The sequence below is a fragment of the Sphaerodactylus townsendi genome, linkage group LG13 (genome assembly GCF_021028975.2).
Source record: "Sphaerodactylus townsendi isolate TG3544 linkage group LG13, MPM_Stown_v2.3, whole genome shotgun sequence".
Taxonomy (NCBI): domain Eukaryota; kingdom Metazoa; phylum Chordata; class Lepidosauria; order Squamata; family Sphaerodactylidae; genus Sphaerodactylus; species Sphaerodactylus townsendi.
Window position 1 is genome coordinate 12,538,940 of NC_059437.1, and position 17,858 is coordinate 12,556,797.

At 47.4% G+C, this 17,858-nt stretch overlaps 1 protein-coding gene across 1 annotated transcript in view; it reads left to right on the top strand.

The window, feature by feature from the left end:
* Positions 1-15,397: 15,397 nt before the first annotated feature.
* ZNF185 (zinc finger protein 185 with LIM domain) overlaps positions 15,398-17,858 on the top strand; it is an 89,779-nt gene continuing 87,318 nt past the window's right edge. The window contains exon 1 of the mRNA XM_048513803.1: positions 15,398-15,598. The gene's annotated coding sequence lies outside the window, so the exon portion shown is untranslated. The remainder of the gene's footprint in view (positions 15,599-17,858) is intronic.

Genomic DNA, 17,858 nt, shown 5'->3' on the forward strand with positions numbered 1-17,858 from the left:
CACCGGGCGCTGCTGGAAAGCCTCCGCCCCCCCCCCCCCAAGCATCACTCCAGCCAGCTGACTTCCGCTTCGCCTTGATCTAGTTTTAACTCGTGTCGCATCAGAATCCAAATCCAGCAACCGCTTCCAAACAATGCTGTAGAGTTGTATACGGCGCGCCTGCTCGCTCTCCATCGACATATGGTAGGAAATCGAGCTGCAGGTCAACAGCTGCATTCGATGGCACTTCCAGCCCAAAGCCCGTACTCAGCTGAGCAAGGGTCGTGATATAGATGTTAAGCCAAATAGCTACCAACGCTTCCTGAGGCGACTGCTAGGCGAAGCGGCACCTCCGAAGCTTCAGTCCCCGCATCTTCACTTAATTCTGCTGACTCGGGTCCCGGAGAAACAAGGCAACCCATTGAAGCTGATTGTGCACCGCACTTCGGAACGCCAGGCGGGTGGGTCAAAAGGCACGTATCGACTGAGCATCAAACGCTTCAAGTGTGAGATCCAGTAGCTCCAGCAGCCTCGGATCCACTTCGTCAGAAAGCTGCATAACAATGGAGCGCATTCGTGACAGTTTAAAGCGACGACCAGTCTCTCGCCCCATGCCCAGCACGGAAGCCGACTGGCAAGGGATCAGCGGCAATACAAGGCCTCCAGAGGGTCCTTCTGAAGCTGCTCCAGCACTACTCTCTCACCACCTTTCCCCAGAAACGAAAAGATCTAAACGTGGGGCGGTAAATTGGCCGGACTACTTCAGGATTCACCCACGGTCTTTTAAGAGTGGATGGACTATCTGCCTCCTTCCAACCCACTCCGGGATAAACTCCTTGCTCAAGGGAGCAATTCGATAATAGCCAACAGGTGGGGTCAGAACTCCCTCCCGGCCATTACGCTTTAATAAGCCAGGAGGGGCACTCTGGATCCAGAGGACAGGGTAGGTTGTCTACAGCAGCTAGGGCTCTGTCAACATCAGCCTTCAGAGAGCAGGGAAAACTGGGCAACATGCAAGGCCAGAAGACGGCAAGGGAGCCTCCAGTCTGCTTAAATAATTGTTCTCCTAAGGTAAGGCAGGAAGGTCCCATGAGCGATTAATACGCGATTTTATTTCAGCAAAAATAGCCCTTCCATAAAAGCCTCTAGCAGCTAAATGGCTTCAATTGATCGCTTTTTTTGAACCCCTCTGATAAAGAGTGTAAGGGATCTAATGATGCTAAACAGTTGTGCCGGGCGAGACGCTAGCAGGACGCTTTTGAAGCGAGGAGGAGAAGAAAACTCGCTTCGCTTCCGCCGCCATCCTCATAGGCCTTCATAAGCCGCCTCCCATAAGATGTTCCTCAGGCGCAGCCCTCAGCTAACGCAGACTTCCTCCACACTCATTCTAGCCGCCTTAAGCTCCCTGGCTTCAAACAGCGTAGCTCCTCCTTCGCATACTCACTGGAGCCAGCCGAGAGCCATCAACAAGAGGGCTGCCGCGGGAGCAATAATCTCGATGGCATCTGAAAGGCGGGCATTCCAGTCCGCTACTAGGCCATTGAGAGTGCCGGTGGGTTCAGTCTAGTCTCTAAGAGTAATACAAAATATGTATTACTTTTGCCTGACCTTTTTAGAATTTGGGATTATAAATTAGCCTTTTAAATGTTTCTAAAGTATGTCTTGTTTTGGTGCTTATTTATCATAAATGCATTGTAATGCCTTTTTGCATTATTCATAACGTATTGTGGTATTTAACACCTCATGCTGTCAATTGCCTTGTTTCTCCAGTTGCAGCATGCTTTCTTCAGCTTCTTTTTAGCATGTCTTGGGGTATGTTTTTCACTCTCACTTGTTGTATATTGCTGCTTTTCTTCCTCTTTTTCCTCTTCTAGTTGTTTGATTCAGTATATATTTTTTGTAGTTGTTTGTGTGGCAGACTACATGGGGAAGCCACTCAGATCCACAAACAGTGGGACAGTTTCAACAGAAATGTGTTGAGTCCGAAAATAAGCAAAACCTGGCTACCGGTTCTAAAAAAATACCCAAAACAAAAATCAGGAACATTCAAATGCAACTGCAAATAAACCCCACCCAGACCCATGCTAATGCAACAGCAGGTACAATTGCAAATGCAGTTGTGAATATGATTGCAAATGCAACTTCAAAGGCAATTGTAAATGAACTCCACCCAGACACATGCAAATGTGTCTCACCTTCCTTTGTGGACAAAACACATACCCCACCATGCAATCACTCTGTACTGTGACAGAGAGAGGAACACATCCTACCATGACATGCCTCTGAAGATGCCAGCCATAGATGTGGGCGAAACGTTAGGAGCAAAGACTACCAGTCCACAGCACACAGCTTGGAAAACCCACAACAACCATATTAGGAAGCTTTGTTGATTTCTTGCAGCAGTGGAGTAGCAGTGGCGTAGTGGATAAGAGCAGGTGCACTCTTATCTGGAGGAACCAGGTTTGATTCCCCGCTCTGCCGCCTGAGCTGTGGAGGCTTATCTGGGGAATTCAGAGTAGCCTGTGCACTCCCACACACGCCAGCTGGGTGACCTTGGGCTAGTCACAGCTTCTCGGAGCTCTCTCAGCCCCACCTACCTCACAGGGTGTTTGTTGTGAGGGGGGAAGGGCAAGGAGATTGTAAGCCCCTTTGAGTCTCCTGCAGGAGAGAAAGGGGGGATATAAATCCAAACTCTTCTTCTTCTTCTTGCTGGAGTTAATTTTGTCCTTAATGGTTGAAAATATATCCATTATTAAAGCTGTTGCTCACAAGTGTTTTTGTCCCCCGCATCTGATGATAACCCGCCTTGTTCAGTAAAGCAGTTTGTTTTAATGTGCCCGGGTCTTTATGCCTCAAGCTTGACCATTCACCTGGCAATGCCCTCATCAGTAGAGGGGTGCTGTGTGGAAGGGCGAAGGGAAGGGCTAGCCACAATACTCTGGGCTCTCCCTAGTTCAGGGGTAGGGAACCTGCGGCTCGAGAGCCGCATGCGGCTCTTCTGCCCTTGCACTGCGGCTCCACCGGAGCCGAAACGTTTCCACCGCTCCCCATCCTTGCCTGCTCGCCTGGCGCGACCTCAACTGCCCGGCTACAAGCTGGGTCATACTACGCTGGCTTCCCCTCTCGCCTGCCCCGTTGGAGCAGGGCGGGAGCATTCCTGGCGGCCGGCAAGGCCAAGCTGCTGGCCCCATCCTTGCCCACCCTGCAGGCAGCAGGGCGGACGCATCCATGCGCTTCTCAGAATGAGCGTAGTAAAAGGTAAAAACCCCCAATATATACAGTGTTATCTTTATTTTAAATGTCAAAAATTATTTGCGGCTCCAAGTGTTTTCTTTTCCCATGGAAAACAGGTCCAAATGGCTCTTTGAGTGTTAAAGGTTCCCTACCCCTGCCCTAGTTTGAAGAACCCCTAGATCATAGGTGTCAAACTCGCGGCCCTCCAGATGTTATGGACTACAGTTCCCATCATCCCCTGCCGGCATCATGCTGGCAGGGGATGATGGGAACTGCAGTCCATGACATCTGGAGGGCCGCAAGTTTGACACCTGTGCCCTAGATCAGAGTGGTGGCAGCCAAACAAGGCCCTTGGCCTACTCCAGGGCTGAAGGGGGCAGGAGAGAGGGGAGCATGTGGGGGCAGAGAGCTTCTGGAATAATATGCCAAGTTAGAAAAAACCCGTATGGCCCCTCTCACACCTGTGAGACTACCTCGCAGGGCTGTAGGAATTAGAATACCGAAGAGAAGAAGGAGTTCAGTTGCTTCTTGGGGAGGAAGGGAGGGAGGGAATAATTGAAATAAATAAACAATAGCCCTTGGGTTGTAGTTTACTACACCTGCTAGGTGACAAGCCCCTATAGGACAGACATGCTTTTTGGAAGGACCTACTGCTACATTGCATGCTTAAATAGGAATCCCCCTCCCATCGACCTCTCTTCTCGTGGAGTTTAGCTTGCCTTATACCCTAAAAAAGGCAAAAACAATTAGCTAAGGAGTGGGTGCTGTGTGGGAGCTGGAATAGCGGTTTATCTCTAGCCGCATTCTTCTCCTGATATTAGCTTCAAATTCGCTTGTGGCTGGTGCATCTTCAGAGGATCCTCTGAAGATGCCAGCCACAGACGCAGGCGAAACGTCAGGAGAGAATGCTGCTAGAACACGGCCATACAGTCCGGAAACCACACAGCACCCAAGTGATTCCGGCCGTGAAAGCCTTCGACAATACAGCTAAGGAGTGCTTGAGCTAACTTTAAAACCTTGGGCCACAAAATAAATAGGGAATAGGGAATGAGGGTCCAGCAAAACATGCAGTTTATAGGGAATAATGTTTTAATAAATAAATGATCATGGCAATACAGTTAATGCTTCAAAACATGGGGGGAGGGTCAAAAATGTTCTGGAAACTGCAAAAGCGGCATCGGTGATGCAGTTGGGTTCTATATGGTTTAAGTTTTGCAATTACATTAGAAGCTCAAATGAAATAAGAACCACTTAAAACCTGGATGGCCCAGGATAGCCTGATTTTGTCAGAACTCAGAAACTACACAGGGTCAGCCCGGATCAGTAATTGGATGCGAGGCCACCAAGGAATGCCACGGTTGTTGTGCAGAGGACGCCAATGGCAATGCCTCTGTTGGTCTCTTGCCTTGAAAACCTACAGGTTGCCATAAGTTGGCAGCAGCGGTGGGATCCAAAAATTTTAGTAACAGGTTCCCATAGTGGTGGGATTCAAAATGTAGTGTAGCGCCAATGGGGCTGGGCAGGGCCCAATGAAGGTGTGGCCGGGCATTCTGGGGCAGAGCATTTATGGGCGGGGCTGTGGCAAGGATGCAGCCGCTGAGCCGGTTGTTGGGCGGGAAATGAATGCACGCAGGCGCAGGCTGCCACGCACTCCGGTGCACCTCCTGCTAGACTGCTTCAAGTTCTGCACACTACTGCTGAGAGGAGGGGTGTAACTAAGGCAAAAATCACGTGGCAAAATCACCAATTAGTAACCCCCTCTCGGCACCCACAAATAATTAGTAACCTACTCTCGGGAACCTGTAAGAATCTGCTGGATCCCACCTCTGGTTGGCAGTGACTTGAGGGTTTTTTTAACACACGTAAAGCCTCTTTGTGATAGATGCAGTGCATTGTGTCAATTTCGGCCTCTAGATGGTGCTCAGCAGCCAGCCATAGGTCTGGACTTCTGCCATAAATGATTTGTGCAACATCAGCTGGTTCTGGAGTGAAGCCTTTTCCCGGCACATATTGCTCCAGTGTGTAATGCTAGTTCTTGCATTCACCTTTCTGAAGTTTCTTGTTCAGCTCAGCTGTTACCTCACCTTCTTCAAAATAGGAATTGTAAGAGGCTTTTGAAAAGCAAGGGAAGCCCTGTTGCTGAGCTCTAGGCCACTGGACATTTTCCCTGCAGCTGCTAAGGAAGATTTGATCTAGATGGAGCAAGGTTTCTTTGTGGTGGGAGCATATGAAGAACCCTGCTTCCGGGGAGGCAAAGGTGTTTCTTACCCATTCCTGGCAATCCTGGCTCCATTTCTTCTCTTTTGCAACAGAGAATGGAAAGCTCACCAGCTTGGAGTGGAAGGAATGTTGTCATTTAGAGGTTGATGCCCCAGATATCTCCTGACCCCACCAATGTTATTATTTGTGGTATAACACACAAAACGGAAGCTGATGAGGTGGAAGCAATGCAGGTTTTTAGGGAGGGTGTCACTATCACAGCCATTTGATGAGCTCAGAGGGCAGAGTCCTGGAGTTTGTTTGTTTGATTGAATGTGATACTGTAACCTCTATCTGTGGGTTCTGTGGGGCAGAACTTGGAATGAGTTTGCAACAACAAATTAAAACAAACAAACAAAATGGTTTACTTTCTTAACATATAACATCAACATTTAACATCACACTTCAAGGTCCTGTTCCTTATATTTACAGTCTACTGATACTGCCAAGTCTAATTCTTCTTTGCAAGTGGGTTGGCTCCTGAAGACTCCAAGGGCTTGAGGAACAGGATTCAACATGATGAAGGTTTCCAGGAGAACTCTCACCCATTACAAACATAAAGTTAAGATTTTACAAATCAAGGTCCGAGTCTGGTAGCCTTGTCTCCTCCAAACTACAAGAGCTCTGCAGCCTTCTGCTGCTTTGAGTCTCCACCCCTTTCTGGGTCAACCCATTCTGAGCATGGGGGGGTTACAATACCTCACTCTACCCTGGCACAAGGGCGGGCTCAGAGGAGCTAACAATAAAACCATTTCAATAAAAAAAATCACAACGATAAAATCATTCCATACAATGTCTAACAAATATTATAACTCCATTAAAAGCATTTAAACTAACTCTTAGATAGATTCAGAGGCCTTTATTAGGCATATGCAACACAGGGACAAAGGATAAGAGTAAACCCAGTAAAGGACAGTGTGAGTAATGTGAGCAGAAGCCAAGGCAATCTAATCCAAACAGCGCAGCAGGAATTTGACTACAGTTTCGGTTATTTCGGCATCAGGATTGTTGAGCAAAAAAGTCATTTTTGCATTGATAGGAAGGTCTGAGAACCTGACAGAGGTTAAGGCAGAGAAGTCGGGCCTACAGCTGTTATACTTAGGCAAGATGTGTTCAAAGGAGTCAGTATAAAAAGGGAAGAAAGAACAGTGTCAATCATCATTGAGATGGCGCTCCTCAGACAGACTAAGCGATTTCCCAATTCCTGATACCTCCCAATCTCAATTTATCTTACTATAAGACAAGGAGGAACAGTAAAAAGAACAGAGCAAGGATGGGAGAAGGGTTTGGCAAACAAAAGCCCAGTGGAATATCTTTGTTTTGCAGGCTGCACGGAACGGAACAGGGTCCCAGAGGGCCCTGGTCTCATCAGAGAGGGGGCTCTACCAGGCCAGAGCACAGGAAGGAGAAACTGACAGTATGGACGACAGTTCCAAGTCTTTGGACCAGTGATGGGATCCAAAAATTTTAGTAACAGGTTCTTGTGGTGGTGGGATTCAAACTGTGGCGTAGCGCCAATGGGAATGGGCGGGGCACTACGGGGGTGTGGCCGGGCTTTCCGGGGCGGGGCATTGCTGGGCGGGGCTGTGGCAAGGACGCAGCTGCTGCTCCGATCCTTGGGCAGGAAACGAATGCACGCAAATGCAGGCTGCCATGCACCTCCTGCTAGACTGCTTCAAGTTCTGCGCGCTACTGCTGAGGAGCGGAGGAGGGGCGTAACTAAGGCAAAAATCACGTGACAAAATCACCAATTAGTAACCCCCTCTCAGCACACACAAATAATTAGTAACCTACTCTCGGGAACCTGTGAAAACCTGCTGGATCCCACCTCTGGTTTGAACCACATTTTACAGAAGGTAATGGAATGGTTAGGAGGAACCCCGGGGTGCAGTGGTAAACTGCGGTATGGCAATCAAAGCTCTGCTCATGACCTGAGCTTGATTCTGATGGAAGTTGGTTCCAGGTAGCTGGCTTAAGGTGGACTCAGCCTTTCATTTTCCGAGGTTGGTAAAATGAGTACCCAGCTTGTTGTAGGTAAAGTATACATGACTGGGAAAGGCAATGCCAAACCACCCTATAAACAAAGTCTGCTTAGTAAATATGCTGTGATGTCACCCCGTGGTGATTTGATGTTTGCTGTTCTGACATTTGCTGTTCAATATTTTATTTATTTTATACTTTAAATTGATTAGCCGCCCTCCCCCGGAGGGCTCAGGGCAGCGTACAACACAGTGAATACATAGTAACAATTAGTATGCGATATTAAAACCAACAACAAACAACATTATAATAAAATCAATAAATTCAAAATTGAAAACTCAGATGGCAATAAAAACCCTCCCTTCCGCCCCCCCACCCAAAAGCCCACCGGAGGCCGGGACGGTGGAATCACATCCAGCCCGGCTGGCCAAATGCCTGGTGGAACAGGTCCATTTTGCAGCCTCTGCAGAAGCTCGACAAGTCCCGCAGTGCCCTGGTCTCCCTAGGGAGCTTGTTCCACCAGAGAGGGGCCAGGACCATAAAGGCCCTGGCCCTAGTAGAGGCCAGCCGGCTGTGTTTTGGGCCAGGGACTTTAATAGGTACTCCTCCGAGGACTGGAAGGTCCTAGCAGGGCAATAGGGGGAAGACGTGGTCCCTCAAGTATATAGGCCCAAGACCGCTTATAGCCTTCAAGGTTAAATTAAAGGTTTGATTAGTGTTTGGTTGTTATTTGTTTGTTGTAAGCTACCCTGAGCCCGACAGGGGAGGGCAAGGTATAAATCGAATAAATGAAATGTAATGCACAGGGGTGTACATTTGCCTTAACCTAATGGAATGGTTATGCATCATCACTAAGTGCACAACAAACCCCAAGACTCAGGCTGTGGCTTGGGAGTAGAAGCATCCCTTATGCAGGCCGAAGATCCTAAATTTAACCCCCACCATCTTCAGTATTAAAAAATCAGGCACTATGGGATGTAAAATACGCTGGCAGGCTGCTGGTAGTGTCACCACATGCGTTCCCCTGCAGATGTATCCTAGTAGACACACGTGGATTCTCTAACTTGTGTTTGGGACATTCATCCAGAACTGGGAACAAGCAGAGAGGCATTTTAACAGAAGACAGCTGTGTGTGGTTGATGTGGGCTTTCTGGGCTACGTGGCCGTAGTATGGTAGATCTTGTTCTTGACCACGGCCACGCAGCCCAGAAAGCCCACAACAACCAGCGGAGACCGGCTGCGAAAGCCTTTGACAATCCAGCTTGTGGGTTCACCACTGGTAGGGCAAGACAGTGTGATTTCATCAGCTCACACCAGATAAAAGAATTAGGCTATAATTATAGTGGAAGCTCCAAAACTTGTACAGTCAGCACGTCTTAAAAAACCTGGGGTAACGACTGGAGAACCAGAAATGCAACGGTCTGGATTCTCAGGAACAGACAACTGAACAAAGAGCATCGATACCCGAGAAAAGGGGAAACGTCCAAAGGGCCTCGTGCTGTGGTGAAGCGGCCAGGTAGTCTCAAGGGAGGAGCAATGCATTGCAGTCAACCCTTGAGGTTTTGTGCTCGGGCGATACAGGGGCTGAAGGAAGTACGGGGCAACTTTATATTGTGAGGAATTCCGTGCAGTCTTCTCCCATGAGTCAGAGTTAGAGTAAGGCTCTACAACGGGCACACCCAGTAGCAAAAAAAAAAAAAGGCCCAGGTGAAGGCTGTTTTTTGTTGTGGAAGAATGTGCAGTATCTCTGTACAGGTGGGACTGGCAGAGGACAGCATAGCTACCGTATTTGCCACTGCTTTAAAACAAAGGCGCAGGGCTGAAACGGCACTCCCGGAGACTCCCTCTGGGTCTTCCCTTAAAGGACGCTACTTATACATATAGGGGCACCCAGAGAAGACAAGCACAGAATTCCAGAGGCCCGGGGAGCCCACAGAGCTGGGCAAGACATGATATTTATTTCGGGAGAGGGGTTGGTTCAGTGTGGGGGGTGTAATGGGGAGCTGAAAGAGAAACTTTGTCTGAGGAGCCCATGGGGTTTCTTGGCAGCCTTATATGTGTGGCAAGAGCTACCAGTCCTCCCCAGTACCCATGGGAGGGAGCATGCAAGGAATTGTCATGCTTTCCCATTGATCCATGTAGCATGGTATTGTCATTAAAAAAAGGGTCATTAAAAAGGGTCATTAAAAAAAGGCCTTACCCATTATCTGCTGTACGAGTTCCTGGAGAAGCCAGGGATTGAACATGTAACGTTCTGAAGACAACATCGCTATTGAGTGATCTTGCCCCAAACCAGGGAAATATGTGACAAGCCATTGAAATAGTTCTTGCAGATGGTAGAGAAAGGGTCAGAACCAGAGGTGGCATCCAGCAGGTTCTCACAGGTTCCCAAGAGTAGGTTACTAATTTTTTGTGTGTGCCGAGAGGGGGTTACTAATGGGTGATTTTGCCACGTGATTTTTGCCTTAGTTACGCCCCTCCTCTCAGCGGTAGCGCGCAGAACTTGAAGCAATCTAGCAGGAGGTGCACCAGCGTGCGTGGGCAGCCTGCGCCTGCGTGCATTCATTTCCCGCCCAGGGACCGGCGCAGTGGCTGCGTCCTTGCCACAGCCCCGCCCAGGAATGCCCCACCCCCAGAATGCCCGGCCCAGCCCCATTGGCGCTACGCCACAGTTTGAATCCCACCACCATGGGAACCTGTTACTAAAATTTTTGGATCCCACCACTGTACGCCTCAGGTTTGTCACCTTTTGCTCCTTTAAGGCATGATGTGTGCACATTTCTCCACAGGACTCCCCAGATTACACACTGCTGCCTAAAGATCAAGAGGATCGTGGGTCCATCTGAGGTCTCAGCTGCTGCTGTGGGTGACATCAGTCAGGATTAAACCCGGATGGTCAGATCTTGGAGAAAGGTAGGGTGTCAATAAAGTAAATAAATAAGAAAATGGTTAAGTATTAGCTAAGCATCTCAGTGGTTTGGGGATAAGGCAGATGGATGATGGACGATTCCAGAGGTTAGAATGGGGTTGAAATTATTTTTAATTTAGTTTCTGAATGAAACTAAGGACTCCTTTCGGCTGGTATCCACCTGCTGTTTCTTGAAGGAGAATATCTCGATCAAATGTGAGGCGATGGGTTTGTGTGTCACATTTATTGCACGTTCCACGGAGCTGGCAGAAGTGTCTGCAGGATCTCTCCAAACGAGGTAACTGTGCCACGGAACGACAGATGAAATTGCGTATGTGTACTAGGCGACGACAACCCTCGGTGCTCTGTGGGAGCTTGGCAGCAATCCTGCCTCCCCAAGGGCATTTTGCCTTACATGTCTGCCTTGGCAAGAGAACCACGTTCTGCCTTCCAGCTGCAGTTAAGAAGGGGAGAGGAGCAGTGGTGACTCGTGAAAAACCAGTTTCGTTCTCTTGCATGAAATGGGTGGTTTGACCTCCACACCCTACTTATTGACTTCCATCTTTAGCCACCCTGCTTGAAAAAAAGGGGGGGGGAGGGAATGCTCGCTTCTGCTTGATGGGAGATTGACTGTAACAGAAGACAGGGGGGCACCCAACCACGTTTTGGATGGGGATGCTCAGACGCCTGTTTGGCTCACAGTCTGTTTGCCAGCTGTGAATGTGGTGCAATTTTTTGTTGAACACTTCAGATTAGTTTGTTACATTCTTTTTAATGTTCTCAAAAAGAACACTAACTACGGTGCAGTCAGCATTGTTTCCTGCATACACCTTCTCTCCCAACCCAATGGAAATCCTTCTTCCTTAGAGCCAGCGTGATGTAATGGTTAAGAACAGTGCTGTCTAATCTGGAAAACCGGGCTCGATTCCCCACTCCTACACATGAACTCTGCTGAGCTAGTCACAGTTGGGCTAGTCACAGCTCTCTCAGAACGCTCTCAGCCCTACCTACCTCACAAGGTGTCAGTTGTGGGGAGAGGAAGGGAAGGAGTTTGTAAGCCGCTTTTGAGACTCCTTATGATTGAGAAAAGTGTGATATAAATCCAAATTCTTCTTCTTCTTCTTCTTCTTCTTCTTCTTCTTCTTCTTCTTCTTCTTCTTCTTCTTCTTCTTCTTCTTCTTCTTCTTCTTCACTTAATATGAACAGTGAATAAATCAGCCAGCCAGTGATTATAAACTCTGTTTTTGTTTAAAGCGTTAGCATTTGGTGTTCACTTAAGTGTGCTAACCAAGCTATTTAACACATGTGCATTGTTGCACTGCCTTGTGGGAGGAGTTTTTCCCACTCACATAATTTAATTACCTGGCCCAGCCACCTCTGACTTGGGTAGAATCCTCTTGTCTGAGAAATAGAGAAGCAGTTGGGTCTTTGGATGATCAAGGAAAAGAGAGATTACTAAAGGCAGGTGGGGAGATGGCAGAGAAGCTCATTTTTCTTCGTCTGCTTTCACTGAGGAACGTGATGGTTGGTACACCAAAGATTACTGAGTCAACTTAGCCATCATGGGATAAGAGGACAAATTCTCTCATGGATTAAGATCAGTTAAACGACAGGAAAGAGCAGGAATAAATGGACAATTCTCACAATGGAGGAAACCGAGCAGTGAGGTTTCACAAGGATCAGTATTGGGGTGGGTATTAGTTGATCTGTTTATAAATGATCTTGTGCTAGAGGTGAACAATATTGTCTACTTAGAGTGGCTTTCTGTAATCTCAAGTCTAGGGCCGATTCTGCACTGTCTCTCTGCCCCACAGTGAGGGAATATTTCCTCGGGGGCAGAGATTTTTGTACTGATGCACTCTGTGTTACGGCGCCACAGATCCTGAAAGCCCCACAGTTAGTGAGAGCAGGGATCCAATCATGTTTTCCCCCACTTTGGGGTTTCCACTCCCTCCTGTCTCCTGCCCCCCACTCCTTGCAGGCATTTCAGAGAGAATCTGCAGCTGACTTTTGCAAAAAGCACAGAAATGTTGATATAACACAGAAATATTGATAACTCAGAAATATCAATATAACACAGAAATACAAATTTAAACATTTTAAGGGCTGTAAAAACTAAGCTGACAATCTTGTGAAGATAAGCAGCAACCCAGAAATGGGGGCAAGCAAACCATGCAGCAGGCAGTGGGGCACCTCCTTGCATGTAAACAGAGAAATGTGAGGAGACCCCACTATACCCCACTGTGGAATGACCAGCCCTGAGTAAAACATGGGTTATGGGCCCAGGTCTTCCATGTCACATCTTACTGAAACTTCAAACAGGAGTTGCCAGGGACTAAACCTGCAGCCTTCTGCATTTAACACAGATGGTCTATCACTGAACTAAGGCCCCAAGAATTATAGGTTGCAAAGGCCTGGTATGAACTGCCTAGCAGGATAAGATGGGATAGTCAGGGTAGTGACCTTGGTTTTCTGGCTTTGTGTGAACTGCATGTTTTGCTGGACCCTCAATGGCCGATTACCCACTGCAGCCTGTTCCCCACCCTTGCCCCACTCTGACACAAAAAGTCACTCCAAAAGTGCTCTCACTTTTCCTGGGCTCTGGGCAATAGGAAACGCGTCAAGACAAGAAATCTTGTCCCGATGCGCCTCCTCTCTCTGCGCACCACAAAGAGAAAGCATGTCAGATTTTTTGCCCTGACATACTTCCTTTCTCAGCATGCTGCAAAGAGAAGCATGTCGGGACAAGATTTCCTGCCACAACATGCTTCTGATTCCACTGCATGCCAGAGTGCCAGTGGGTAATTGGCCAGTGATTATGGGGTGCAGGAAAGGGGTGCTCCAAAGCTCACAAAGAAGATCCAAAATGTTAAAGAAAAAAACAATGGGCAGAGGAATAAAAATCTCTTTTATTGGCAAATGTGTTAGTTGGGCAGCTGGTATTTCACATCTATTAAAGCAGATGTGGATAAATATTACTTTGCACAATTGTCTGGCTTTTGACTATTCGGAACTTTGGATACTGGTAAACCTCACATGTGCGGCTATAAGATGTGAAGATTGAGATGAACCTGGTATCAGAACATCACTTGTTGCATCATAGAAATACTCACTGGCAAATCCATGCTTTCCTCTGGGGGGGTCTAATATTTTTATTAAGACTTATTAAATAACATAAAAAGAAGTATTGTAAAGAGAAAAAGGAAGTCACAATACAAAAAAGACCAATACACAAAAAGGCTTTGATCTCCTCTGCACTGAATATCCTCACTCTTAAATGTTTACCACTTGCTCTGTACTTACAGTCAAAATGGAAATTAACTCTCAATTAACATAATTAGAACAATGCACACTTTTGTATCCTTTCTCTTGATCTTCTACTCCTCAAAGCTGCAAATCATCACTTCATTTTTCTACTTTGCACAAAATGTCAATCAAAGGTTTCCAGTTATCTGTGAATTTAGATGTTTGTTTCTCTAATCAATGAGGCAAGTTTCACTACCTTGGCCAGTTCCAACCATTTCCTGTGCCAATCCTCTGTTGTACGCATGGTACAAATAATATTCTCACTGCTGATACTATGTAAAAAACCAAAGTTCCATATTTTTTTCTCAAACTGTCTATAAAATGCCAAAAACAGATCGGTGCTTTCCTTTGGTATATAGTGATGCTGCCAGTAGTCACCTAAAATGGGTGGTGGGGAATAGGGGCATACTATTAAGACAGGATTTAGACACCGTCTGAAATCTCTTTGTCTCTTTTGTTCCTTTGTTTGCCAGTCTGCCTGCTAGGAATTTTCCTGATCCGGCTTTGTGAATATCAAATCTGTCATGTTTTTCTTTTCTCTTCCAAAGGACCCACGAGTTCAGAAAAAGGCTGCAGACAGTGTGAAACAACTGTATGTTTTTAGATACCCAAGAAAAGCTTCTCTATATCCCTGCAACCTTAAGTGTAACCCTAGAGATCTTTTGCACTGAACGTGATTTGCCTAATGTTTCTCCTTACGCTTTAAGCCTGTCACAAGCAGTGGATTAAAGCTGGTTCATTCACCCAAGTAACATCTCCCCTACCCCCACCCTTTTTTTGGGGTGGGAAGAATGGGTTTTCTGAACCCAATTTTTTTCTCAATTGGAATGCTTACTTGCACCTCTGTGCCATTGTAGCAGGCCCTAGAAAAGGTACCGGGCTATTGTTACTTTAGGAATTATCCTTCCGTTTGTTGGCTAACATTAGTCCTGTGATCTGTGGCCAAATTCTCATCTCTTACAATACCTTTGAGACACTCTCCTGCTAAATATTAATATGACAAGCTCACAGTTCTACTACCGTGTTTCCCTGAAAATAAGACAGTATCTTATATTAATTTTTGCTCCCAGAGTTGCGCTATGTCTTATTTTTCTGTGTTCTGTTCGTCGGGCATGCTTCCAAACAAAAACTTTGCTACGTCTTACTTTTGGGGGATGCCTTATATTTTGCACTTTAGCAAAACCTCTACTACGTCTTATTTTCCGGGGATGTCTTATATTCGGGGAAACAGGGTAATAGCACAATTTTCTTTTATCAGTCATTCTGCAGTTGTTACTGATAATTCATACTGTGATGTTATTGTCTGGCTCAAGACCTCTGGTCGAAGGATCCGATTGCTAATAAAGGAAAGGAAAATTTTTGCCTTTGGTGCAGGATGGGTCATAAGGGAGGCACGGCAGTGTCACCCACTGGGCGCTGTCAAATTGTAAACGCTGGTCACAACTGTGGAGTGGGGGATCAGGCGGCACTGTGGAAGGGGGGTGTCAAAGCAAGGGGTCTTGTGAGTGAGCCCTTCTGGAAACTCAGGCCCTGAGCCCCTGACCCCCAGTGGAATTTGGCAGAAGCAAATGACCTGCGCTTTGCCAGGATGTCTTGAGCGACACCCGGCAGGGAATGCGAAGAATGTGCCAGGGGAGCGGCGGCACCTCCTCACCGAAGTGTGGGGGAGGAAGGAGGGGACGTCTTTCTGCTGTGGATGGAGAAACCAGTTTGATCCCCTGCAGGGCAAAAACACACGCCCACAGTGTCATCTCCCGCCCAAAACAAGGCTGGGCCTTGGCAAGGCAGTCTTGGCAGAGGCTCATTCCGCCCCGGCCCACATTGCTGGGGAGAGCGCAGGGCTGGCGGAGAGAGTGCTTGAGCCGCAGCTGAGAGTCCTGTTAAATGCTTGAGGGCCTCGGGAGAGGAACGCTGCAGAGGGGGCTGACACATGTAAGTACCGCACTGCCTTCCACTGCTCTTTCTCAGTCCTTCCTCTCTCTTTTGTTTTGTTCGGTCCCCTTGAAGTTTACACCAAGTGGAGACACAGAGGTGCTCCTACAGTCTGGGAAGGGGACTGGAAAACTGCTCCTTAGAAGGAGCCTGAGGTATTTCAGCCTTTGAAGCTGAAAAGCAATCCAAATGTGAAGTAGGGCTGCCTGGCCCATCCTGCTTTCCTCTGCAATAGTTTCCACTTTTTCTTTTCCTGACATTCTTGTCCTCGCCTCCAGTTCAACCCTGTGAGGCAGGGGTATGCTGAGAAAGCACCTTTTGAATCCGGATCGTCGCAGTCCAGCTAACCACTCCATCTCGATTTTCACCCCTCTGCCGTGCTTTTTATCCCATTCATCTTCCAAGGGGTTCATAGCAACTGGCTTAGGTCCCCTCTCCACCTTGAAACTTCACAACAGCCCTGTGATGTAGGTTATACTGAGATACGGTGACCGGAGAGGTCTGCTGACTTTCTTAATGCTACTTTGTCCTCCAACTTGTCAGAAGCTCCAGCCAGACAACTATATATGATGTACAGATGTTACTACTTTCCCAAGGATGCAGCAAGGAAATCTGCATCAAATGCTCTCTGTAACTTACAGACAGATGGGCTAGCCATAAATTGTTTGGGTAACATAGAACTCTGTCCAAAGACCTTTTAATAGCCAACCTTCAGGGTTTACCAGCAAATACTGATTGACTATGATGCCCGTCTTAAAGCAAGTGCGAATTCCACTGGTGCAGTTCTCCTGAGGCGGGGATAATGTTAACAGCAGCACCTGTTGCATTTCCAACAGGTACAACAGGTGCACTTCCAATTGTGGAAAGGAAAAAAAAAGTTTTTCCGTCTGCAGAACAGGTGCTGGACCTCTGTGGGTTGATGCTTGGGAGATCTGCTTCACGCAGCATCCGATGCAGCGGTCGTCTCACCATTTCGGTTGAGGTTCTATCCTGATTAGAAGGCAGGAAATGTTTGCAAAAGGAAGGAACCAACAATAGGAACCAGGCTGTTGAGCCCTTCCCTTGGTCCAATTTCCCACCTGACCACAAGCCCAGTTATCTCTGTCTCCGCACCCAACGCCTCTAGCTGTCACCCCGTCAAAGAGGCGTGAGTGCTCGTTTTATGACTGACTCAAGCATGAAGGAAGTTGGCTTCCGTTAGGGTGCCTTCCACAGCTGTCAGCTTCCAGGGCGAAAAAAACATCATTTTTCTTCTAGCTAACACAGCAGACCTCTGGGTTTATTAGGTGCAGGTAAAGGCAAGTTTCTTACCTTAGACTTCAAGAACCTCCCTTCCCCTTAACTGGCATGTTAAGTCCAAGGAAGAATTCCTTAAGCTGGGGAAAGGTTTCAAACTTTGTTCAGTGGAGTGTGAGGAAACACGCCATGGGTGAAAGTGATGTGTGTGGCTTGATCTAGGATTTTGCATAATGTTCTAATTGATATTGCACGCCTAATTGAATCGGCAAGTTTCTAGTCCTTCTTGTCGGCAAGGAGGATCTCGAAAATCTGGCGTGATCTCGGTCGGGTTTCCACGGGCGCGCTGGGGAGGTTTCAGTACCCCAGTTGCTTCCTGTTTCATTTGCAATACATTATGCAAATGAAGCCAGCATATGCAAATGAGCCGACAGATGCCACTGTGTAGCATTTACACGGGTCACAGCACTTGATTACTTGAGCAAGGAATGTGCTTATTAAAACTGCGGTTGTTCCAAGGGTAGCTTCGAGGGGGGGGGGTTACCCCTGAGCAGTTTGGTCAGCCCAAGAGTATCCTCTGCTCTTTTTAGGTTTGTATCCTCCCCATGTCTGCTACCTGCTGCAGCATTTACCTGCTGCAGCGTCATCCCTCCACCTTTCCTATTCCTGTACCTGGGATGGTGCTGACTCCATCATGGGTACCGCTGTCCATGAGCCCTTCCACTCATGCTGAGGCTGACTTGTACCTAATCGAACGGATCAACTCTGTGTGTGACTTGCAGAAGAGTCATCGTTCATTTGGCTACCAGCGAACTTTACGTGTTTATTTCAGCTCGTTCTGTTTGCTATTATGCTTAGATGCCTTTTTAAAAAAACCAAACGAAGGCCAGACACATTTATACAGGTTGTCGCCAGTTATCCCTCATACCTAATGACAAAGGAGCTGGGGCCCAGAGCCAATTGGGAAAGCAGCGAAACCAGGCCACCCACAGCAGGGGTAATTATTTCTAAATACTCCTTGGAT